The sequence below is a fragment of the Schistocerca serialis genome, chromosome 9, assembly GCF_023864345.2.
Source record: "Schistocerca serialis cubense isolate TAMUIC-IGC-003099 chromosome 9, iqSchSeri2.2, whole genome shotgun sequence".
Classification (NCBI taxonomy): Eukaryota; Metazoa; Arthropoda; class Insecta; order Orthoptera; family Acrididae; genus Schistocerca; species Schistocerca serialis.
The window spans coordinates 302,432,786-302,460,576 of NC_064646.1; positions in this window are offsets into that span (position 1 = coordinate 302,432,786).

Here is a 27,791-nt window from a genome sequence, read left to right on the forward strand (position 1 = left end):
TTTTCGTAGTCTTTTGGAAACAGAAAAACAGTTCGTTTTATTACGTGAACATTTCGGTTCAACCGTGAAAAAATGTTTCTCGTTCCCAGAGAACCAGTACAATGGCCCCCTGGAATGAATGGACCACAATTAAATGAAGTGTTGTGGACAAGCATTCCACAGGTACAGCCCATTAATTAATCACATCATACTTTGTCCCAGTGCATTCGTAAAAACAAAAGTTAATTTCGTAACGCTTTGTTACATGAAACCTCTTACCTCACTTGTGGGTTCATAATCGTATTTGTTTTAGCCAGTTACTAATTAATCAGTTCATACATCTTCTTCAGATAGTTCCACATTTATAATGGATTTGCAATTGCATCTGTTTGAAGTAGTTCTCAACTAATCAGTTCACCAAATATTTTTAGTTATGCAGGATTACATTTTTTATGAGTCCAAAACTGTGCTTAAAAATAATCAGTTAGTATTTAACGACAGCTGTTACACAAGGTTCTTTGTATTGTTATTTACTATTACTTTGACATTATATTAATGACTTTAGGCCCATTTCTGACTGTACTACCACAACCAGAGAAAACTATCTGGTAAAGTTTAACATTCTACGGAAGGGTACTTGTTAACTTCCCCATTTGTGTCACAGGCAGTGGGGAAAGACCGAGGACGAGGAAGAAAACCGGGGTCTTCAGACTGTTCCTATCTGAGCATTCGCACAATAGACGTTTCATACTCACCGCTTCTCTTTTTTATACTTAGAACGTTTTCTTGCAACTTCAAGTTTGTACATCGTACATGCTGAAAAGAAACACTATGAGTATTTGGATCTTTAAATATCGCTTACACATACAGAATGTAACTGATATCTGAGTGTCACATTTTGTTTCATTTATGATATGTTGTTTACCGTCACTTTTGACTGCTTCCGAAAGTAAATAAGCATCCATCCTTGTCAAAAAGCTACCATAGGTCATCTGCATTTAATCATTCTTGTGGTTTTACAGTCATTCATACAGTAATCCAGGAACCTAAATTCATAGTGTGATATTTAAACAAAGGACACACCCCATCCTGCCAAGCTTCATTTTAACAGGAGGAAAGCTTGCTATAGATTGAATGTAACAGTTATGAAACAGGCATGACAGTGTCAAAATGTACAAAATTAGGACAGAAATTAGGACACATCTCTTCCTAGATGAGATGCAGTTACAAGGAAAACAATAAATCAGAGCTATCTAATCGGAAGTTCAAAACTGGAAACAAGTACTAATAAGTGCTCCCAAGTACATGCAATATTTGCTTACTGAGGGCTCACACAAGCGAATTGAAATTGGTCATTGCATGTACAAAATACACAATACATGAAAAACCTTAATAGTACAAACAAACATACCGGGTGATCAAAAACTCAGTATAAATTTGAAAACTTAATAAACCACGGAATAATGTAGATAGAGAGATAAAAATTGACACACATGCTTGGAATGATATGGGGTTTTATTAGAACAAAAAAAAGTTCACAAAATGTCCGACAGATGACGCTGGACAGCAAAACGTCAGTAACTCCTACCGTGATGGGTGAGAGGTACGCCTTTATGTTACAGAATCGCATCATCCCCAGCCTAGCTGATAAACACTTGCTGGAACGTACGATGTTTATGCAGGATGGCGATCCACCCCGTGTTGCTAGACGCGTGAAAGATCTCTTGCGCGTGTCGTTTGGTCATGATCGTGTGCTCAGCCGCCACTTTCCTCATGCTTGGCCTCCCAGGTCCCCAGACCTCAGTCCGTGCGATTATTGGCTTTGGGGTTACCTGAAGTCGCAAGTGTATCGTGATCGACCGACATCTCTAGGTATGCTGAAAGACCACATCCGACGCCAATGCCTCACCATAAATCCGGACATGCTTTACAGTGCTGTTCACAACATTATTCCTCGACTACAGCTATTGTTGAGCATTTCCTGTAAAGAACATCATCTTTGCTTTGTCTTACTTTGTTATGCTAATTTGTGCTATTCTGATCAGACGAAGCACTGTCTCTCAGACATTTTTGAACTTTTTTACTTTTTTGGTTCTAGTAAAACCCCATGTCATTCTAAGCATGTGTGTCAATTTGTACCTCTCTATCTACATTACTCTCTGATTTATTCAGTTTTCAAATTTATACTGACTTTTTGATCACCCGGTAAATACGAATCAACCAAATACAAATGTCACACCTACACTAACTATTGCTGCACTAGTGGCAGTCATAGTCTAGCGGAATGGAAATTTTATCAAAAGTCAATGAAGGCGCGGTTGGACGATGGAATCTGGGGCTACTGGCAGAGTGTGGTAACAGTCGACAGCCAGCAGACCAGGCAGTGTAAACATGGCACTTGTGGGCGCAGAGCTTCGACGACGGTATTGCACACGCGATTTGTTTTGAGTGGTGCAACAACAAGGCAGGAAACTGCAGTGTTGCTTGAAGTTATTGCAATGTATGAGGCGGGGCACTAGGCCAGGGCCAGGAGGGCGATTTGTAAATGGCTGACGTGTGGGAATTTACCCTGCCATCGTTTCTGTCTCTCTCTGACACTACGTCAGAAGTGACGGAGAAACCAATATAAGTAGATGGGCGATATTAGCTTGACAAGAGTGTGCCTGGTCAGTCGAGTGTCGGGACAGACCTGTGCCGGTCTGCGCTTATAGGGGCCAGTCTGGCAGCAATATTATAAGTGTTCAGCATAAACTTTTACTTTGTCTCTATGTACTTGTTCGATCTATATTCTGCCCCCGGGGACACAACACCACGCCGCGACGGAACAGCAGCCTGGAACTTGGAAATTACACAGTCTGCCTGAGAGTGGGCAGTGATAGCGGTCTGCAGCAGGTCCAGGAGGGACTCAGTTCCACTCCAGTCTATGGGCCATGTTCGCTTCCCACCTGGTATACCGGTGTCTGGGCAAGGTGTACGCTGTGGGAGCTGCAGCAGTGTTGCAGCAGCACCAGAGATGGCTGCGGGTGTTGCCATCTGGCAAGCAGCACTAGCGGCAAGTTGCGGCACCGCACCCAGGAGGGCGCGGGTTCGAGTCTGGTCCTGTTCTTGGAGCAGCGGCGGCCCTAGGCCCCCAGGTGACTAGTACATCCACCTTCATCCCATGGTCGGACAGCGCAGGCCAAATGGGGTGGAAGGTGGCGAGGACCAGGGACTGTAGAAGTTTCCAGAATCATAGGTAGCTACGCGGCGCAAGACATGACGCATTGGTGGCTGGCGACTGGGCAGAGCGCGGCCGACTTCCAGCTGAGTGGCCTTGATGACAACAGCAACAGCGTCAGCATACCAGGAGTTGCCGAGCAGGCTGGCCTCGTGGAACAGCACTGTGGGCGGCACGCTGACACTACGCTGCACCCATCGAATACTGCAAATTAGATGAATAAAGCAATGCTCCCAAATACCGCTGTATGACTCTACACTGCGCCTCGATGCTCTTGAACTTGCTCGGCCTCCTGACGAAATACAGCATGGTTGGTCCCAGCTTCAGCACGGCCATCTGGAGTCCCAAGTTTGACCCACCAACCCAGCAGTACTATTTACAAAAATGTAATTATTGTTTTTCTTGCTGTCAAACCTTCAGTATCAGCTTATACAGGAGCAATAAAAAGTTTTAAATCCTGATATGAATACAGATTCTTCACCGTTAGTGTCCTTGGATTAGCTAGGAGCATGCAGCTTTACTGTATGGTTAAATGATGATGGCGTCCTCTTGGGTAAAATATCCCGGAGATAAAATAGTCCCCCATTCGGATCTCCGGGCGGGGACTACTCAAGAGGACGTCGTTATCAAGAGAAAGAAAACTGGCGTTCTACGGATCGGAGCGTGGAATGTCAGATCCCTTAATCGGGCACGTAGGTTAGAAAATTTAAAAAGGGAAATGGATAGATTGAAGTTAGATATAGTGGGAATTAGTGAAGTTCGGTGGCAGGAGGAACAAGATTTTTGGTCGGGTGAATACAGGGTTATAAATACAAAATCAAATAGGGGTAATGCAGAAGTAGTTTTAATAATGAATAAAAAAATAGGAGTGGGGGTAAACTACTACGAGCAGCATAGTGAACGCATTATTGTGGCCAAGATAGACACGAAGCCCATGCCCACTACAGTACTACAAGTTTATATGCCAACTAGCTCTGTAGATGGTAAAGAAATTGATGAAATGTATGATGAGATAAAAGAAATTATTCAGGTAGTGAAGGGAGACGAAAATTTAATAGTTATGGGTGACTGGAATTCGAGAGTAGGAAAAGGGAGAGAAGGAAACATAGTGGGTGAATATGGATTGGGGGAGAGGAATGAAAGAGGGAGCCGTCTGGTAGAATTTTGCACAGAGCATAACTGATTCACGTAATGATTTTGCAACTTTGTTTCATAATTAGCTGTCAAATGACGGTGTGTTTCAGTATAAGGACTGTCATCTATTCCATTGTTATTCTACATAGTTGTATTGAAAATCTTTGTAGGTAAATGTTTTTCAGTTGTTTGTACTGATTGTGTAATGTTTATTTACCTTTTTGCAGATCTGAACTTGTAAATAATAGTAGCAAGTTTGACAAAATTAGATCGTTTCCTTTTCTTCTCACTGCTCGACTGAAACTATCACACGCATTTTCCTGATGTCGTTTTCATTCATTGCTGACAGTCACTTTGTGTGAGCACATTTGCTTTTTACTGTGTTGTGTGAACTTTATTCAGCATTTGCCTAAATAGTTAGTCACTGTTTTATTCGCCTACGTCAGTGCAACCTTGTGTAAGCTTTGGCATATGTTACTTTACTGTACAGTCATGTAGCAAATTCAGCGCTGCTTACGTCAAGGTTGTTAGCAATGCACAAGAACTCCCCAGTTCAGTTATTTCCAGTTCTTTTGTTCGTTCGATAAAAAGCTTTATTTCTTGTAACTGTTTTTGTTCTGTGATCATGATCGCTTTGTATGATCACAGTTACTTGTTGTGTTGTATGTAATTACTTCACAGTCGATTGTATAACAAGTCGAATGGTGTTGTCTACGTATCTATGATACGGCTTTGTGTAATCACTGGTGTGTGACTTCTTCCATTGTAAATTATTGCAGCTAATTTAACACAGCTCGATCGTAATTTTATTAACAGCGCTTAGGTTGCTTTAGCTCTCACATTTTCGAAGACAATGCATCTTTTGTAAGTACGTTATTAATGTCATACGATGTTTCTGTGACATCATAATTATTATGCTGCAGTATTTTATAGTTATTCACTTACTGCCATGCCTGTCAAATGACAGTGCAGTTTGGTGTAAGCGCTGTCACCTGTCACCCTGATATAGCGTATAATTCTTTTTTTAATTTATTTTCGGTTTGCTTTCCACGCATATTCGTTATCTGTGCACTCTTCTAGATCAGTTCTGTACTTAAAGCTTTGTCATTTCTTGTAACGGTTATGATCGCACAGTCGACTGTCGCACTCGACAGAGGCCGAGTACTATGTCTACATGTTTACCTCTGTCATGAAGCATCCCTGTCTAGTCAGTTTACTGTACGCGGCACGCCGTGTCTGCTCGCCACACTTACGACACGTGGTGGGCAGAATGTTGATGCTCGGTCTTTCGTATCTGGACTTTGACAACATTGCATATGGCAACCAGGCCACATGTGTCATGATTTTAGCTCAACTCGGTGAGGGCTGAATATAAGGGTGTTGTCAGTGTGGTGGCCTATTTTATGAGTTAAGATGCTGTAGCTTTACCCTGATTTCCTGTTTTGTTTAGCTGCAGAAACCAAGAAAACTGGTCGTAGTGCAGTAATTGTGTAATAACGCGGCTTTCATTAATTATTAACATTAGTGTTAGCTGAGGTGCCCAAGTTAACCAGGATTAGGATGATAAATTCTCCCTCTTCCCCACCGTCAAGAAAAAAAAATTAATATCTGCAGAAAAGCTGTTATTCCGGTAGTAAGACTTGTTTACGAGAGATATTGCATTCTGAATGAGTACATAAAATCATCATCTTCCGTTGATGTAATGATGCTAACAACTAAAAACAATGACTAGTGAAAATCCCCGCACAGGCTCTGAAAATGGGACTGCACATTAACAATTCTGCTGTTTCATACATGATGATGTCAAGGACAAGACCCAGCTTAAGAGAAACAATGTTTCCAAGGGGCTTAACTCTCCGCACTTAGTAAGTAAAGCGTGTGTATGGTAAGAGACCACACATGCAAGTGAGAGTTCGATTTTAGTCTATAAAAGGCGCTGGGATCAAGATTCTTGTCACATATATCAGCGATAAAGTCTCCAACACAGTCATTTGTGGAATTACGCTCCAATATTCCGAAACATGTGCAGAAATACAAACAGATTTTACATCTTCGAGAAAGGATGATGATGAGACAACAAACGAACTATATATTGCTATTTCTTTCATTCATGCGATCCATATTATAATACAAGGTAAAATTATAAATCAAATATCCAGTGAAATTGAAATGAATTAAAAATCAGATCAACAGGGATGGGCATCAGTTAAAGTTTTGCGAGCAGAAGAGATCATAATGGTACTTGTAAACCCACTTCATGCCACAACGTGCGAAAGGCACAAAAGGTTTAGTACAAGAGTTTGAAAATTAATTATGGGCGTGGAAAGTGATGTTAAGAGAGCGCGGGACTATGGTTCAAATGGCTCTGAGCACTACGGGACTTAACTTCTGAGGTCATCAGTCCCAGGATTCGAACCTGTGACCGTAGCGGTCGCGTGGTTCCAGACTGTAGCGCCTAGAACCGCTCAGCCACTCCGGCCAGCCAGCCGAAATGGTTTGCCTCACTTTGATATTCCATGCTGTGTGGGACGGTACACTGGGAGCTGTACTGCACATTTCCAGGGTTTTCAAATATCTGCCGTGTCATACATTTAAGATCGGTACTTCTCATACTACAATCTGCCATGTCTGTTAGCTGTACTTGGTGGCTTGTTGAACTATCTGTTTGATTGTAATTAACTAAGCAAAGGCTCCGTGGTTTCAGATTATTTACACTTATGATCAGTCTAATTCTGCTGTATGTATGATTGTATATGTATTTTCATTGCTTCACGTAAGATTCCTTGCCATGTGATTTCGCTAAATTACTGTCAGGTCCTATTTATTTTTATTTGTTTTCTCGTATCAAATTTTATTCTGCTACGCGCTCTAAGTGTCATTTATCATCACCATTACTACACTTTGTGATAATATGAAAATGAGGTTAAGGATAAATATTTTAAATTGTGTGTTGGTTGAGAGCCCTTATGCTGACCATTTCTCGAGATGTTGGCCATTAACATTTGCCAAAATGTTGGTTTGGCCTATGTTTCACCTGAGTAGCGATTGTTAACAGCCTTTTGAGCCCTGCGGCCGGATTTTCAGCAGCTGGATAGCCACATTGGCTTGTTGCCGTATGCATCGCCTTGGTGTTTACTAGTTGCCTTTGATACGTGTCTGTGGTCACCATATCCCGCTGCTTTGCACTGCCTGTTAAAAGATTTCAAGTATTGGCCACATTACTTGATGTTCTGATTCATGAAATCTTATGTAAAGTTTAACGCTTTCATTACACATATTTTGAATTCCGCGTACCCAAGTTTTTCAGAACAAAGCAGTCTCTTGATTACTATGTTGTAACACTCCACCCATCACTTAGATGGTTTTGGCGTGTGTTCACCGCAGCTAATTGACTAACAGATCAACAGAGAGTGCAAAACTGCCGCAATATCGGATAATGCAAAGAAATTAATAAGGCCCTATGACCCCTGATTGAACTGCGGTGGCAGTGTTGACATTAATTGATTCAGATCACATTTAATTAAAAAGGGGTGCACATTGATGTTTTATTCAGCTATTGAACACCAGATGCAAATGTTGAACATAAAATTAATTAAGAAAGTGACTTGGGATTTCAACTACTTTATTGAAAACAAATGCAGTCGATTATCAGAAATTTATTTTAACTCACGACCTTCAATCATCGCATTATATCTCCTACCAAGCAGTAGTATTAAATTGCGTTTGTGTGAAGTAAAGCTCGATAACTCAAAAGTAATTTCTATCGACTGACCCAGGCGTAATGTGAAGTGCGAGAAGAATTCTGCAGTACACGGCCCATGAAACCCTTGTGGAAACTTTGCCGACGTGATCCAACAAATTAATCAGTGGCCAGAGCGGGCAAAATATCACCGAATACAGCGTGGCGGAGCGGCGTCGTTGTGTGGACATCGGCTGACCTCATAGTGCTGCAAGGCTGCACTTGTCTGTTCACTCCTAGCTATCTTGCTCAGTACATAGCTGAACCAAAACTTTCTATCTCCAAGCTCAATCGTTTCATTTGCTAAGTCCTAAACTGCAGAGATGCTCACTCTTTCTCAGCTGAGTAAAGGACGCCACGTCCGCACTCTAGGCAAGCTGGGAATGGAAGACCTCTATGGAGACTTCTCACAGTGCGCTCTTCGCCTCAGTTTCTCCTCCAGCAAACTCACTTACGCCAATTGCAGCGCAAGTCACGTTAATTATGCGTCGCCTACCAGCACCGACCAATGCCTGCTCTGGGAAGTGAACAAATTCCCACAGTATTTCCCTTCTTCTCAACTTCTGCTATATAGCTCCTCCCAGACCGCCCATCAAGGTTAGTTCCTGCACAAACACCAAGTTTTCCGGAATTCTGACTCCCAGGAGAGTACTTCAAATTCCTTGTACCTACATTCCCATTGGAGGCTGGTGTATTTCATGCTGTTGCTCTTCACCTGATTCACTTCAGGCTCTGCACACCGTGAATTCACCATGAAGTTGCATATTTTGGCCTGTGTTGACCGACCCACCGTAGCTTTGATCGGCTTTTTCACACGTTTCACAGAAAACCGGACAACGGACATTTATCAACAGGTGTAAAGTTCTCCGTCTGTTTCCCGGTACATCAGCATGGGGTCGGGGTCAACCACCCATGCTGTCACTCACCTTAAGGCAGCTGGAGGCCGTGCTGCATTACCGCTTTCTCAGAGCTTGAGCGCCCTTAGCTGCCTATTGTCGCTTCCCTTCGCCATTCCTCATCTGGCCACGGTCAATTCTAAATACTTCCCTGGAGTAAACTAGCGTCCAGTTAATCGACTCGTTTCCACAAAGTTTTCATGTCATGTGAATTACTTTAAAACCATCACCCGACATTAATTATTCCACTATGTCCATTATATAGCCTCTACGAGATGCATTGTGCCTTGTCAGTCATTTTGTTCAGCCCTACTGTTCGCTCAACGTGAGTTAGGTGATCTTTAATGACTTCATGTAAGTTCTTGTCATCTTACAGTGTTACGAAAATGTTTCCAAATCATTTAACCATATTCACTTTTCGAGCATAAGTTGACAACATACTTGCCTCATGTGTGGATAACTTTAATCCATTTTGCTGTTTTGGTACTTGATAAAATTTTCAGTAGATTTTATGCTGCTTTTTAGCAGTGTAATTGACGTCTTTTCAGTTAAGGGCCTCTTGCATAAAAAAGTCGTTAGTTAATTTCCCAATAATTCTTTGATGGCTTTGTCTCTTTTTCTTAAATTATCTTGAGAGACTGCTGCTGTTGAACTGTGAGCAGTTTGTTTTATAATGAAATAAATGCTAAAATTTTTTTCCTCGTTTGTATTTATTCTGGCACTGAGTTTTTTGGATTGTTTCGATGAAAGTATTTGTTAAAGCAGATTATTGGTGTAAGCAACTGATTAGCTTTAATGTGTCACACTTAATTATTTGTAGGTATCGTGTGAATTTATTCATGCTATAATATGGTGGTTAGGTAAGTGTAAGCACTCAAATGACAAAATGATTCTGCTGTTCCATGTTTGCCATTCCGCGCTTTCCTTGTCCTCCCCTATCCTGTGTTTAGGGATTTCGCGGTGTCCACACTAGTAATAATTTTTTGGAACCCAGCACTAAACTTCTTTATGACACTTACTGTTTATTAGCCTTTCCCCACGGCTTTGCTACCTATATGCATGTCACATATAACATGCACATCCCTTGGTACATTTACTACATTGTAAATCAAATCCCAGCATCCCAGGCCCCACATCCCACTCATAACCTACCCACACCCCCACCCACTTTCCCCATCTGTACCACTCATCCATTCCCATTCCTCCAACGACCCCCTACTACCTCCCTTCCTATCTCTAACCCCATACAACACCATCCAAGTCAGCCCTCCACCAGAAGTTCCCATCTGCATATGTAGCCCTGTAAAGAAATTCATTAAAGCAGGCCAATAGTACTCAAACATAGCAAATCGTCACGCAGGACAGCCTACATATCGGGGCTGAAAAGCATGTTATTACCCCTGACATGTAGTGTGCTTTGCATAGTAGGACGCTAAAGAGGGCACTATTAGTCCCACACAACAAGTGTGGCGTGCAAGACAGCCCTTGTGGCAGGAGGCCATAAATACGCATATCTTTTTCTCGTAGATCTCGTAAATATTAGAGTTAGATAATTAGAAGCTCATCTGTGTTGATCTTCTTGGGGCAAGGCATTTATGTGTGAAATTTGGACCACTTCAGTACAAGGCCCTGGGAGGAGTTCTTACTGATACATACGCAAATGGTTTTAAGTCCCTGCCATATAGGTATGGCAAGTCGATACGGAATGCCGATAATATTCCCTCACCACGCACCCACCTACTATACAAGGCAGCCTATACACCACGGGCTTAATGAACATGCTTGTCTGTATCTCCGTTTTGTTGCCACTTGCCCAAATGATTTTAGAAATTTCGAACGAATGTTATCTATGCCTTTCGTCTGCACACACTAAACTGCATGATCTAGGTAGATGGAGTAAATTACAAAGGGAATCACCGGTTAGTATCGAACTATGTTGCCTGTTACCAATCCACCGCAACCAGTTCACCATCACTTAAAGGTCAGCATGTGCCTGTTGCTTTCTGCTGCTTGTTTATGCATAAAAGAGACCAAAAAAGTCATTTATTGGTAATGCAGGTCATATAACATACAAGGTTGGTTTTAGTACATTATATTTGTTCAGTGCCCCAACTTGAGCGTACGTCCATGAAAAATGCAAACACTATCGGCAACATTCAACGTACAAAAACATAACTCTGCTAATCGAAGCATTGAAAATACTATGATACCTGACACTAACATGTCAACATTTACCGTGACTAACTGCCTGTCATACTACTAGTACTGTCAGGGGTAAAGGCACCTGATGTGTACTTGTTAACAATATCATTGCTTTCTCGTTGGTAGCCTTTCCCACTAAGTTGCGGCATTCATCATTTAAGTGACTATCTCAGTCCACTATCTGGCACTCATAGGTGAACCGACTCATACGGAATTTTATCACGTGGGAAAAACGAGGCAGCGACTCCGAAGCGCTGCCCTTCTAGCATCCTAGTATGAAATTCTACCTATTGCCCTCAAGTCGTCTTGCTAAAGACGCCCTTAAAATTAAACTATAACAAGCTGTTGTTAAATTCTAAAAACACGAGAAGAGGAAATCAGATATTTATCAGTAACAGTTTGATGTGAGAAATATGTGAAAAAGAAGGAGCAGTCGTCAATACTCCAAAATGAATACAGGGACAGAACACTACTGGAAAGAGCATCATTCAAAAAATCACGTCAGATGTAGACGTAACATCCGAAACATCCCATTGAAATGTGTTGGGACCTTTGCTACCGGTAACAGATTTATCTGCACTCCTCTGAATTGCTTCAGTTCTCTTCTCTAATCACACCTAATGGGGATCTCAAGCAGTGGAACATTATGGTCTGTTTAAAAGCGGATATAACAGGTGTTACGTATGCTGTCTCCTTTATAGACAAGCTACGCTTCCCTAGAATTCTCCATGTAAACGAAATCAGTCATTCGCCTTCGCTACTACTGACCGTCGTTCCATTTCATGTCACTTTGCAACCTTATGCCTAGCTATTTAATCGACATTACCGTGTCAGCCAGCATACCAGTAACACTATATTCACGTATAACTGGATTGATTTTCCTACTCATTTGCATTAAGTATACGACTTGCTGAAGCAGCAAGTCGTATACTCTTAGCTCACTTATTTGTTACATAGTTTAATTCTTAATTTCTTTGCGTGTTTTTGATATTTGCGTTGTTTAATTCAAAAATTTCGGGCGTATTGTAGTATTTGAGAGTTGTAGCATCGCGTTTTAGTACCTGAATAGTATAAAATCGCGTAGTCTCCTCCCGCCGCCGAGCAGTGTGTCAGCAGTGCGCAAGTAGCAGCATTACTGCATTTACTAGGCAATCTTGTATTTTAATAACCGCTTACATTTTGTGTCGAATTGTTTGTGCTCTCTGTAGATTAGTTCAGACGTTCTTTGCACAACAGTTTTTAGCATGGATAGGGACTGCAACTGCTGTGTTCGGATACAGGCTGAGTTTACATCCCTTCGTTCCCAGCTTCAGGTAGTGTTGGCTTCAGTCACACAGCTTGAGGCTGTTGCCAGTGGGCATCACTGTGGGGGTCCGGATGGGGGTTTGTCGGGGACGGCCAGCTCGTCCCACGCATCCCCCGATCGGACTACGACTGTAGCTGCCCGGGATACTGTCCACATTGAGGCTGATCCCTCACCTGTGGTAGAGTGGGAGGTCGTCTCGAGGTGTGGCAGGGGGCGAAAGACATTCCCGAGGGCTGAACGGAAGGCCTCTCCAGTTTGTCTGACGAACCAGTTTCAGGCTCTGTCTCAGACTGATACTGATCTTCGGCCGGACATGGCTGCTTGTCCTGTTCCAGAGGTTGCCCCTCAGTCTGCAAGATCCGGTCGGTCGCAGAGGGTGGGCTTACTGGTAGTTGGGAGCTCCAACGTCAGGCGCGTAATGGGGCCCCTTAGGGATATGGCAGCAAGAGAGGGGAAGAAAACCAATGTGCACTCCGTGTGTATATCGGGGGGAGTCATTCCAGATGTGGAAAGGGTCCTTCCGGATGCCATGAAGGGTACGGGGTGCACCCATCTGCAGGTGGTCGCTCATGTCGGAACCAATGATGTGTGTCGCTATGGATCGGAGGAAATCCTCTCTGGCTTCCGGCGGCTATCTGATTTGGTGAAGACTGCCAGTCTCGCTAGCGGAATGAAAGCAGAGCTCACCATCTGCAGCATCGTCGACCGGTCTGACTGCGGACCTTTGGTACAGAGCCGAGTGGAGAGTCTGAATCAGAGGCTGAGATAGTTCTGCGACCGTGTGGGCTGCAGATTCCTCGACTTGCGCCATAGGCTGGTGGGGTTTCGGGTTCCGCTGGATAGGTCAGCAGTCCACTACACGCAGCAAGCGGCTACACGGGTAGCAGGGGTTGTGTGGCGTGGACTGGGCGGTTTTTTAGGTTAGATGGCCTCGGGCAAGTACAGAAAGGGCAGCAGCCTCAAATGGTGCGGGGCAAAGTCAGGACATGCGGGGGCCAAGCAGCAATCGGTATTGTAATTGTAAACTGTCGAAGCTGCATTGGTAAAGTACCGGAACTTCAAGCGCTGATAGAAAGCACCGAAGCTGAAATCGTTATCGGTACAGAAAGCTGGCTGCAGCCAGAGATAAATACTGCCGAAATTTTTACAAAGGCACAGACGGTGTTTAGAAAGGTTAGATTGCATGCAACTGGTGGTGGCGTGTTTGTCGCTGTTAGTAGTAGTTTATCCAGTAGTGAAGTAGAAGTGGATAGTTCCTGTGAATTATTATGGGTGGAGGTTACACTCAACAACCGAGCTAGGTTAATAGTTAGCTCCTTTTACGGACCTCCCGACTCAGCAGCATTAGTGGCAGAACAACTGAGATAAAATTTGGAATACATTTCACATAAATTTTCTCAGCATGTTATAGTCTTAGGCGGAGATTTCAATTTACCAGATATAGACTGGGACACTCAAATGTTTAGGAAGGGTGGTAGGGACAGAGCATCGAGTGACATTATACTGAGTGCACTATCCGAAAATTACCTCGAGCAATTAAACAGAGAACCGACTCGTGGAGATAACATCTTGGACCTACTGATAACAAACAGACCCGAACTTTTCGACTCTGTAAGCGCAGAACAGGGATTCAGTGATCATAAGGCCGTTGCAGCATCCCTGAATATGGAAGTTAATAGGAATATAAAAAAGGGAGGAAGGTTTATCTGTTTAGCAACAGTAATAGAAGGCAGACTACCTAACAGATCAAAACGAAAATTTCTGTTCCGACACTGACAATGTTGAGTGTTTATGGAAAAAGTTCAAGGCAATCGTAAAATGCGTTTTAGACAGGTACGTGCCGAGTACAACTGTGAGGGACGGGAAAAACCCACCGTGGTTAAACAACAAACTTAGGAAAGTACTCCAAGTGTAAACGCAGCCAAAACCTCTCAGACAAACAGAAGCTAAACGACGTCAAAGTTAGCGTAAGGAGGGCAATGCGTGAAGCGTTCAGTGAATTCGAAAGTATATTTCTCTGTACCAACTTGACAGAAAATCCTAGGAAGTTCTGGTCTTACGTTAAATCAGTAAGTGGCTCGAAACAGCATATCCAGACACTCCGGGATGATGATGGCATTGTACAGAGGATGACACGCGTAAAGCTGAAATACTAAACACCTTTTTCCAAAGCTGTTTCACAGAGGAAGACCGCACTGCAGTTCCTTCTCTAAATCCTCGCACAAACGAAAAAATGGCTGACATCGAAATAAGTGTACAAGGAATAGAAAAGCAACTGGAATCACTCAACAGAGGAAAGTCCACTGGACCTGACGGGATACCAATTCGATTCTACACAGAGTACGCGAAAGAACTTGCCCCCCTTCTAACAGCCGTGTACCGCAAGTCTCTAGAGAAACGAAAGGTACCAAATGATTGGAAAAGAGCACAGGTAGTCCCAGTCTTCAAGAAGGGTCGTCGAGCAAATGCGCAAAACTATAGACCTATATCTCTGACGTCGATCTGTTGTAGAACTTTGGAACATGTTTTTCTGCTCGCGTATCATGTAGTTTTTGGAAACCCAGAATCTACTCTGTAGGAATCAAGATGGATTCCGGAAACAGCGATCGTGTGAGACCCAACTCGCTTTATTTGTTCATGAGATCCAGAAAATATTAGATACAGGCTCCCAGGTAGATGCTATTTTCCTTGACTTCCGGAAGGCGTTCGATACAGTTCCGCACTGTCGCCTGATAAACAAAGTAAGAGCCTACGGAATATCAGACCAGCTGTGTGGCTGGATTGAAGAGTTTTTAGCAAACAGAACACAGTATGTTGTTATCAATGGGGAGACGTCTACAGACGTTAAAATAACCTCTGGCGTGCCACAGGGGAGCGTTATGGCACCATTGCTTTTCACAATATATATAAATGACCTAGTAGATAGTGTCGGAAGTTCCATGCGTCTTTTCGCCGATGATGCTGTAGTATACAGAGAAGTTGCAGCATTAGAAAACTAGTGAAATGCAGGAAGATCTGCAGCGGATAGGCACTTGGTGCGGGGAGTTGCAAATGACCCTTGACATAGACAAATGTAATTTATTGCGAATACATAGAAAGAAGGATCCTTTATTGTATGATTGTATGATAGCGGAACAAACACTGGTAGCAGTTACTTCTGTAAAATATCTGGGAGTATGCGTGCGGAACGATTTGAAGTGGAATTGTCATATAAAATTAATTGTTGGTAAGACGGGTGCCCGGTTGAGATTCATTGGGAGAGTCCTTAGAAAATGTAGTCCATCAACAAAGGAGGTGGCTTACAAAACACTCGTTCGACCTATACTTGAGTATTGCTCATCAGTGTGCGATCCGTAACAGATCGGCTTGACGGAGGAGGTAGAGAAGATCCAAAGAAGAGCGGCGTGTTTCGTCACAGGGTTATTTGGTAACCGTGATAGCATTACGGAGATGTTTAATAAACTCAAGTGGCCGACTCTGCAAGAGAGGCGATCTGCATCGCGGTGTAGCTTGCTCGCCAGGTTTCGAGAGGGTGCGTTTCTGTATGAGAATCGAATATATTGCTTTCCCCTACTTATACCTCCCGAGGAGATCACGAATGTAAAATTAGAGAGATTCGAGCGCGTACGGAATCTTTCAGACAGTCGTTCTTCCCGCGAACCATACGCGACTGGAACAGAAAAGGGAGGTAATGACCGTGACACGTAAAGTGCCCTCCGCCACACACCGTTGGGTGGCATGCGGAGTATAAATGTAGATGTAGATGTAGAAGCTGCCATTCATCTCATCAAACGGGAATTCTTTATAAGTCACCCTGCATCCTCGAAAATCATCCAAAGACGACATTTTGGTTCAAATGTCTCTGAGCACTATGCGACTTAACTTCTGAGGACATCAGTCGCCTAGAATTTAGAACTAATTAAACCTAACTAACCTAAGGACATCACACACATCCATGCTCGAGGCAGGATTCGAACCTACGACCGTAGCGGTCGCTCGGTTCCAGACTGTAGCGCCTAGAACCGCACGGCCACTCAGGCCGGCGACGACAGTTTCTTGTGCACTGTAGCGTCATCAGCAAACAGTCGCAGATTGCTGGTCATCCTCTCTGTTACATCGTATATGTACGCAGAGAATAACTGGTCTTCTTTCACAGTTCCCAACAGCACTGCTCTCCGTACCCTTGTCTTTGATGAAATCTTTGTTCCAGCGTAACCACAAGCGCCAGAACGAAGAACAAGAACGCAAGACCAGAGAAGGCGGTGAAACGACGTCGGCCAATAGCGCGCTGACAAAAAGAGCAGCTTGTTTTGTATTATCTCTAAATAGGGGATATAGTGCCACAGACATGATACGTGACTTGCAATAGCAATCATTTTTCGTTGCGATGGGATCTTCTCATGAAATTTCAATCACAACTTTTCTCTTCCGACTGCGAAATCATTCTGTTGCCACCCATCACGGTAAAATAAGAGAAGTCTGGGCTCGCAAAGGAAAATTTAAGTGCTCGTTTCCCCGGGCGCCGTTCGAGAGTGGAACGGTGGAGAGACAGCTTGAAGGTGGTTCATTGAAACCTCTGCTCGGCACTTTATTGTGAATGGCAGAATAAGCACGTAGATTTAGATGTAGATGAATTGGAATGGCGGTCATTGCCAAGTGGTAAGACTGACTGTCTGTCTTACCACTTGAGCTCGGTCAAAAGCTCGTGGGATTTTAACCACATGACGCGGCTGGAAGCCCGAAAAACTTTATTAATTCATATCGCCGAGAAATCATGCATTCATACATATGATGTAAATGTAGATGAAAGTGAGGCTTCCTCCCTAGCAAGCCATATCGCAACTGAAGTTTAGTCGTCAGGTGAAAGGTTCGCAGACGATCGACACGTAACAAGCAGTTCAGGGGAAAGATACACCAGCTGTCAACAAAAAGTGCCAGCGACGAGACCCTTGGAAAATGCAGACGACTGGTGCGTAGCTCGCGGACGCACAGATACAAGGTGGTTGTAATTAAACTCTTGTTACTTGAACCAGTGTAGATGGGAAACTATTTACCCGTAAGGATATCCAACTGTATGAACATTATGTTCAGACTGCGCTCTGCAGGAATTGCGTTATTAGTGGTGTTAGTGTTGAAAGGGTCCTGTAGCCACCTTTCATTAATCCGGTAGCCCATTTTCACTAGCATTTCTCCTTTTTTTCCTTTTTTCTCTTTCCCCATAACTCTCGTAATGGTGCAATTGAATGAATGTAGTTGTGTGTCACATTGCTAGACTGTGGCGTAGTCTGCTGCAGAAAGTCTGCGATAGTCATACAGATTCATCAGCAGTTGCACAGAATAGCCAACTCTCGTAGTGGTCAAGCAGCCAAAGAGGTTTGCGCTGCTTGTGAGAAATCCACCTGTGTTAGGTTGGTGGCGGAAATGGCATCTTTGGGTTTTCCGGGCCACGCAGAGCGTGGAAGAGGCTGGAGAGGTAAAAGGGAGGCAGTCTGCCGCCGGTACGGCAAGCGTCCACAGCTGTGCTCCAGTCGAAGAAGGGTGAGTTACACTGACCGCGTGGCGCGTTGTTACTTGGCGAGGGGAGAGCTGTTAGCTTTTGGTCTCGCTTTTCAACTCTGAAAGATTGCTTTGCCTTGTCGCAGCAAGGATTGCAAAACTTTGGCAGATTTCTCTTTTAGTAAATTTCTATAGCAGACTTGGATCTACCGGAAGAGCGCCACACAAAGGTGTCGATAAGAAGTGAGCACTCGCTTCTGTATGAATGTCTGTTTGCCTTGAGCTATGCCGGTATACGCTTTTATTTTTCTAAATATTAATAGCTTTGCCTTCTCGTAAGTTTTCCTTGCTTCACGTATCTTTCGTCCGCGGGGAGCCAACCACGTGGTAGAACACTAGAGTTTGTTGGGCTACCGTCAACACTAACTGTCCGATCTCATGTTTGTTTTAAAGAATGTTAACTGTTCATGATTGTGTGATGTGATATTGTTGCAACTTGGCCACAATACCAAGAAATTGCGTCTCCACAAACCACGTGGGCACGCGGGTGTACTGCGAAACGTACACCGTTTCACGAGTTATTGCGATCAGTTATCAGGCAACAGCAGTTGTATGAATGATTCACACCAATGATTTTAGGTGTAGATTATAACGGTGTATGTTTCGATGCTTTTCTTTAATGTTTTAGGAATTAATGTTGTCAGGAATTGTGTACGTGCCTCACATCCATACCTTAGGAGTAAATGATTTTATACACAATTTTCTCTTGCATTCCGAGGTTACGTTTTTGCACCTAAGCCACTCACCTCGTAGCTTTCCTGTTAGCACATCCAACGCGTTTCCGTACGCACAGATCCAGTGATTAGTTTCCCCTTTTATTTTAAAACAAATACTTTAGATTAAGTCTAATTTTCAGGTGTGTTGCTGGGAGCTGATCTTCTGCACAGTGTTCATGCATGTACTATTTTATTTTAAATGGTTGATTCTCGTGGACAGTGTACGGGAAATACTATTAATTACATCGCATCCCCTATGAGCGATATCACGACATACGTATTTTTATGAGTTTTTGGTCTGTGATCAAATTAATTTATTTTCCGACTCTGCCAAACCTTTGATTAGTTGTGTGGTTAGAGTCGGTGGCGACCCTAATCTTCTCATGTTAATTTCACAATCAATAAGCATTTCCATTCCCACTCTTAACGTAATAACCCGTAGAAACAGGTTACTTACAGTGTCATGACTTGACATTAGGCGCCTGTACTGGTACGGCGCTGTAAGGTTGAAACGCAAGCATCAGTGCGCATTACAGTTGCAGACAGTCAACAAGGATGCGGACAAGGTGGACAGGCCTTTACCCGCTAAGCTGGTTTATCAACCCGACACCAATACTGCTGCTGCTCTTTGCGAGAATCGACGCATGAAAGCGACCCGGCTGAGTCCCCTCGGACCGGGGTTGTAGATCATGATTCGGAAGTTCATATTAACAGACGATTGTGGAACAGCTTCTGGGAGAGGCCGACGGCCAATTGTGCGCCAAATTGTTGAAGAAGTTACTGTTTCCATGGCTGAGAATGCGGGATCTTCAAGCAGTGCGTGATTTGTGCCACGACAGCTGAACATTCCTTGGTCAACCGTTCGAAAACTACTGCGAACAATTGTGTAAATGTTACCCTCTCATGTGGAAATTACAAAGGGTTTCTTTCGACGGTTTACTCGTCATTTCTCTCTCTGTCCTTACAGACCTTTCCACGGCGTTTCGTTATGCTACGTACACTCGCTTTTCATGGTGGAGTGGGATAGGGCTCTCAAGTAGCGAAAATTTAATTATAACTACTCTGCGGCAACGCAACGCAGAGAGCAGCAGTGTTTCAAAAACGTACAACCAATATGCAGAAATATACATTCAAGTTCTTTGACATGTCATCCGTGCTTGGGAAAGAATTGTCGCATCGGAGTTCCATAGTCACATCTTGACCTTTTTTTTCTTTGGAAATGATTAATATTTTCATACAGACTATTGTGTGCTTGACATATGGACGTAAAGGAATGACAGTAAATAAATTAATGTTGCATGATACTTGCTTTCCGCAAAACCTTGGCAGACATAGTCAACTTGAAAATGCTACCTGTACCTTTTGTGAAAGACGCCTATTACCGTTGGCATGAGCAAATATCACTAAAAGATTTGTGATTGTTGGTTAACTTTAAGTTGAAAGTTTGAATAACTTAACTGGAATGGTAACACAAATTAGACGTTGCTGTGAGACAAAGAATTTTATATAATAACATTTTATTTAATAAAATCTTGAAAATAACTCCTTTATCATTCACTTTACTTAATGGTACGGTTATATGGAATGCTGGCCTGTCATCAGTGATACTAAAATAATTAGCAATACGTCCTAACTAAGATGACCATAGGAGTCATCACGCAGAGCGTCTATACTCACCAGTCACAGCAGGGAATGCCTAACTGTCTCCCCTCTTCCGGGATCAACACACGGTGGCCGGAAGGACTCAAAGAGTTTGCACAGCGGCTATTTGCCAACCTAACGGGCCCTGCTAACGCGCCGGGAACTTACGTCTGTCTGGTCCAGTGCAGTAGCACTCTACTATATACACTCCTGGAAATTGAAATAAGAACACCGTGAATTCATTGTCCCAGGAAGGGGAAACTTTATTGACACATTCCTGGGGTCAGATACATCACATGATCACACTGACAGAACCACAGGCACATAGACACAGGCAACAGAGCATGCACAATGTCGGCACTAATACAGTGTATATCCACCTTTCGCAGCAATGCAGGCTGCTATTCTCCCATGGAGACGATCGTAGAGATGCTGGATGTAGTCCTGTGGAACGGCTTGCCATGCCATTTCCACCTGGCGCCTCAGTTGGACCAGCGTTCGTGCTGGACGTGCAGACCGCGTGAGACGACGCTTCATCCAGTCCCAAACATGCTCAATGGGGGACAGATCCGGAGATCTTGCTGGCCAGGGTAGTTGACTTACACCTTCTAGAGCACGTTGGGTGGCACGGGATACATGCGGACGTGCATTGTCCTGTTGGAACAGCAAGTTCCCTTGCCGCTCTAGGAATGGTAGAACGATGGGTTCGATGACGGTTTGGATGTACCGTGCACTATTCAGTGTCCCCTCGACGATCACCAGTGGTGTACGGCCAGTGTAGGAGATCGCTCCCCACACAATGAAGCCGGGTGTTGGCCCTGTGTGCCTCGGTCGTATGCAGTCCTGATTGTGGCGCTCACCTGCACGGCGCCAAACACGCATACGACCATCATTGGCACCAAGGCAGAAGCGACTCTCATCGCTGAAGACGACACGTCTCCATTCGTCCCTCCATTCACGCCCGTCGCGACACCACTGGAGGCGGGCTGCACGATGTTGGGGCGTGAGCGGAAGACGGCCTAACGGTGTGCGGGACCGTAGCCCAGCTTCATGGAGACGGTTGCGAATGGTCCTCGCCGATACCCCAGGAGCAACAGTGTCCCTAATTTGCTGGGAAGTGGCGGTGCGGTCCCCTACGGCACTGTGTAGGATCCTACGGTCTTGGCGTGCGTCCGTGCGTCGCTGCGGTCCGGTCCCAGGTCGACGGGCACGTGCACCTTCCGCCGACCACTGGCGACAACATCGATGTACTGTGGAGACCTCACGCCCCACGTGTTGAGCAATTCGGCGGTACGTCCACCCGGCCTCCCGCAAGCCCACTATACGCCCTCGCTCAAAGTTCGTCAACTGCACATACGGTTCACGTCCACGCTGTCGCGGCATGCTACCAGTGTTAAAGACTGCGATGGAGCTCCGTATGCCACGGCAAACTGGCTGACACTGACGGCGGCGGTGCACAAATGCTGCGCAGCTAGCGCCATTCGACGGCCAACACGGCGGTTCCTGGTGTGTCCGCTGTGCCGTGCGTGTGATCATTGCTTGTACAGCCCTCTCGCAGTGTCCGGAGCAAGTATGGTGGGTCTGACACACCGGTGTCAATGTGTTCTTTTTTCCATTTCCAGGAGTGTATAATGGTTGGCTAAACTGCATCTCCACATTCAGAGAACCCACAGCAGACAGCCCACGCATACGTCAGCAGACAACCCGCATTCACATTTGAAGACTATACTAAGAGTGATAATATAACGTAATTCCGGATTAAAATACCCCGAGTGTCGGAAGGGCACCCAGGTATGTTTTGAGCATGTGACTCATGTAGCAAGCCATGTAGCATCTCACATGGAGCCGTTACAATGTACTGCATTAAAAGGGAGATGGGAATGTGTAAGTGAGGAGTACCGCCAGTGGACAAGCGCACCGTCAGTAGACATCAGCTCAGTGTGTGTGTGTGTGTGGGGGGCGGGGGGGGGGGGGGGACGGGTAGCGAGCAGAACAAGGCATGTCTCTGGTCGCTTTCGCTTACACCAGACTATAGCTCTGTTGAGCTCGCGAGCCCCACTTGCACCACAGCACAGTCCGGACCGGCAGATCCTCCCCCAGATAGCGAGCAGCCTCCCGCCGCCCCCGCACTCGGCTCCTGCAGCCGACCGCTGGGGGGCGCCTTGATATTTTTTTGTCGCGCGCTACACCAGCGATCCTATCTCCATCCCGCCGCTGCGTTTCGGCACAACAGACCTTGTGGGCTGTGCTGCGCACACATTTCATAGCGGCGCGGCGCCATCAGTCGCTCTCGATGTAAGACTCCACACTAACGATTTTCTGTTCTATTCCATTCGCGTAATGATTGAGGTGATCGTGACTGTCTGTACAATGTGGTCATAAAAAGTCTGGAAAGCTTATAACGGTGCGGTAGGATAAGTTGTGTTGAGAAATAATCGTTACGAAAGCAATTCAATACGTTATGCCGATTCCGATTTAACTGCCATCAAAATTTGGCAATCAGGTCGCAGCGCGCGCGAATTGAATCAGCCTGCCACACTTCAGAAAAAGTCATATTATAAATGGCAACGAGCAACTGAGCAGGTGGAGTAACTCAAGAACCCGAAAAAAATTCCTGTGTAATACCGAGTTTTAGCTAGTGCAAATGCTAGAATTTGTGCGCGCAGCAACCTGATTGGCTAACAGCAATGCTAATTAAATCGGAAACGGCGGGACGTATCGAATTTTTTTCCTTAGCAATTATTTCTCAGCATAACCGATCCTGCAAAATCCTTACAAGCTTTTCAGCCTGTTTTGAACCATACTGTATGCCTCTATACGTGCCCTAACACCTCTCAACTTACTCTCGTGGCCCCAACTGCCGATACACTATGGTAGGATCATAGTGGTCACAAGTCTCCTACGAATACAGATTCTCTAAAGCAGCGGCTCTAAAGCTTTTTTTCTTTGATTCTCCTTTCACCAGGAAAAATAGTCTCAGGCTCCCCACTGTACTTTATTAATAAAAATAGCCATTTTTTTGTATTTTCTTTGCCTAGCCTTCTATTTTGTCGCAATGTAGAAGGATTTTATGCAGCAGAAACCAAAACGACAAGAATTATTGTAATGAATGTGTAGAACAAATTATTTATCTTGATCACATTTTAATTTATTCAGAAATTACGAAATGAAGATTACTTACAATTCAGCAAAGAAAGATTGCAAGTACACGAAAAATTTAAACTGCAATGTTGAACCTGATTCAAAAATGGCTCTGAGCACTATGGGACGTAACATCTGTGGTCATCAGTCCCCTAGAACTTAGAACTACTTAAACCTAACTAACCTAAGGACATCACACACATCCATGCCCGAGGCAGGATTCGAACCTGCGACCGTTGAACCTGATGAATGAACTTGATCTTCAGAGGAAAGTTTCCCAAGACGTGGTCTAATAGCATAAACAGCCATTCGAAGATTTTTGCTTACATCTAGCTTTGAACGACAGCTCGACCATGTAGCTGCGAAAGCTGAAAAGCCAGTCTCGCAAAAGTGTGTGGTTCCAAAAGGAATCACGATCGTTACTGCAATTTGGGCCAGCGTTGGGAATTCCTTGCTAATATGTATTCAGAACTCCAACAAAGGTACTACATTAAACTTAGTCTTCAGTAAAGTATTACAAGGCAGATCAGTAAGTTGTTGTTGCTCTTTGATATTTAGTCATGACCGTCCAGGAGCATTTTCGAACGGATTTTTACCCAATTAAATTCATCAAAATCGTAGCTGAAATGACGACGGGCCACACGGCTGGCTGGTTACGCCTTAGCAAAATGTAGGAGGTGCTACCCAGTGCTGATACTACTTCTGAGCCAGTTCCGAGAAGTGCAGAGAGTGGATATGCTAGCCATTGCGTGAGACCTCTAGTTTGTAGCAGAGTGGAGGGTCTAAACCAGAAGCTTAGACGATTCTACGATGATATCGGATGTGAATTTCTCGACCTCCGCTGTCGGGTGAAGAATTTTGTGGTTCCCTTTAACAGGTAAGGCGTGTATTACACGCAGGAAGCGGTTACTGGGGTACTTAGATGCCCTAGTACTTACAGGTCTTTTTAGGTTAGAAGAACCGCTCCACCTCCCTTAGGATCATAGATGAATTGCCAGCCAAAATCGGTAATACATTAACCACAGTGTTCTCATGTAATACTCGTCCTCGCAGATAGGAAATATAAAAGGCTGATATTATGTTAGTAAAATCCAAAACCATCCAAGGGAAGGTCCCAGAATAAGCTTCCCTTACGGAAGGTTATAATGCCGAAACTGTATTACAAACAGAGAGGTGGTTGAAACCGGAAGACAAACGGCAATGAAATCCTATGTTCAGACTGGAATATTTATCGTGAGGACACTTTAGTCGCCAGAGCTGGCAGCGTATTTATCGTAGTACCGAATTTCGTAATGTCCAGCGAAGGTAACAAGGTGTCCGACCGTGAATTAATATACACGCCTGGAAATGGAAAAAAGAACACATTGACACCGGTGTGTCAGACCCATCATACTTGCTCCGGACACTGCGAGAGGGCTGTACAAGCAATGATCACACGCACGGCACAGCGGACACACCAGGAACCGCGGTGTTGGCCGCCGAATGGCGCTAGCTGCGCAGCATTTGTGCACCGCCGCCGTCAGTGTCAGCCAGTTTGCCGTGGCATACGGAGCTCCATCGCAGTCTTTAACACTGGTAGCATGCCGCGACAGCGTGGACGTGAACCGTATGTGCAGTTGACGGACTTTGAGCGAGGTCGTATAGTGGGCATGCGGGAGGCCGGGTGGACGTACCGCCGAATTGCTCAACACGTGGGGCGTGAGGTCTCCACAGTACATCGATGTTGTCGCCAGTGGTCGGCGGAAGGTGCACGTGCCCGTCGACCTGGGACCGGACCGCAGCGACGCACGGATGCACGCCAAGACCGTAGGATCCTACGCAGTGCCGTAGGGGACCGCACCGCCACTTCCCAGCAAATTAGGGACACTGTTGCTCCTGGGGTATCGGCGAGGACCATTCGCAACCGTCTCCATGAAGCTGGGCTACGGTCCCGCACACCGTTAGGCCGTCTTCCGCTCACGCCCCAACATCGTGCAGCCCACCTCCAGTGGTGTCGCGACAGGCGTGAATGGAGGGACGAATGGAGACGTGTCGTCTTCAGCGATGAGAGTCGCTTCTGCCTTGGTGCCAATGATGGTCGTATGCGTGTTTGGAGCCGTGCAGGTGAGCGCCACAATCAGGACTGCATACGACCGAGGCACACAGGGCCAACACCCGGCATCATGATGTGGGGAGCGATCTCCTACACTGGCCGTACACCACTGGTGATCGTCGAAGGGACACTGAATAGTGCACGGTACATCCAAACCGTCATCGAACCCATCGTTCTGCCATTCCTAAACCGGCAAGGGAACTTGCTGTTCCAACAGGACAATGCACGTCCGCATGTATCCCGTGCCACCCAACGTGCTCTAGAAGGTGTAAGTCAACTACCCTGGCCAGCAAGATCTCCGGATCTGTCCCCCATTGAGCATGTTTGGGACTGGATGAAGCGTCGTCTCACGCGGTCTGCACGTCCAGCACGAACGCTGGTCCAACTGAGGCGCCAGGTGGAAATGGCATGGCAAGCCGTTCCACAGGACTACATCCAGCATCTCTACTATCGTCTCCATGGGAGAATAGCAGCCGTGCCACCCAACGTGCTCTAGAAGGTGTAAGTCAACTACCCTGGCCAGCAAGATCTCCGGATCTGTCCCCCATTGAGCATGTTTGGGACTGGATGAAGCGTCGTCTCACGCGGTCTGCACGTCCAGCACGAACGCTGGTCCAACTGAGGCGCCAGGTGGAAATGGCATGGCAAGCCGTTCCACAGGACTACATCCAGCATCTCTACGATCGTCTCCATGGGAGAATAGCAGCCTGCATTGCTGCGAAAGGTGGATATACACTGTACTAGTGCCGACATTGTGCATGCTCTGTTGCCTGTGTCTATGTGCCTGTGGTTCTGTCAGTGTGATCATGTGATGTATCTTACCCCAGGAATGTGTCAATAAAGTTTCCCCTTCCTGGGACAATGAATTCACGGTGTTCTTATTTCAATTTCCAGGAGTGTAGGTGAAGTAAAGGATCAAAGACCGATAAAATTTATAATCGGATGTTTTTATAGACTGCCTGGATCAGGAGATGTAGTGGTTGAGCCCTTAAGGGAGAACTTGCTGAATGTCGTTAGTAAAGTTGCTCATCAGGCCGTTGTAATAGGTGCTGACTTCAACCTGACAGGCACAGATAGGGAGACTTGTAGTATCAGAAATTGTTCCCGTGACAGGGATGCGTGTGACATTATTCCGAAAGTCTTGTCCGAGCACATAATTAGAGAACCCACTCGAGATTGTAACGTCTTAGACATCCTAGAAACAAACAGACCATTTCTTATCGATCAGTTAACGTAGAAGAAGGTACCAGTGATCATAAGACTGTTATAGCAAGTATGACTGCGGATATTACAAGGAATGTTGGAAAAAGTACGAAAAGTTTGTTTAGCAAAACTGATAGGAAACAAATTACAGAGTATCTTTGTAGTTAGCTTCAAATACATGGTGCCGACGACGAAGATGTGAAGCACAAATGTGAAAAATTCAAAAGCATCATTCCATACGTCTTACACAAAATGCTCCACGGAATATCTTAAGGGATGGGAAAGACCAGCGTGGTTTAACAGCCGTCTTAGAAAACTACTACGTAAAGAATGAGAGCCCCATCAGAGATTCTAGAGAAGTCAAAACCAAGTTAAGAAACAAAAACTGAACGAAGCGAAAATGAGCAGAAAGAGAGCAATGAGAATAGTGTGCAATCACTTTGAAAGTAAAATGTTGTCAACAGTTCTGACTAAAAACAGTAAGAGATTACGGTTTTACATCAAATCAGCAAGGGATTAGAAATCCTGTATTCATTCACTCAGAGACCCTACGGGCACCGGAACGTCGGAGGGCAGAGAGAAGGCGAAAATACTGAATTCGGTCATCCGAAATTGTTTACTGTCAACTATCATGGCAACACAGAGATAGCAGATATTGAGGTAACCGATCGTGATAGTAAAGAGCAACTACAATCGCGTAGTAGTGGAAATGCATCAGGACGAGACGACATACCTGTTATATTCTACACATATTACAAGAAAGAACTTGCTCCCCTTGTAGCAACAGTTTATCGCAGTTCATTGGGGCAACTAAGAGTACCTAGCGATTGGGAAAAAGTAAAATTCATCCACGTTTTTCAAGAAGGGTCGCAGGACAGATGTGACCGTTATTAGCATATATTACTGACGTCAGTTTGCTGTAGAAATATGGGTCATGTTTTATGCTCCAGTTTTGAGGTCTTCGGATAA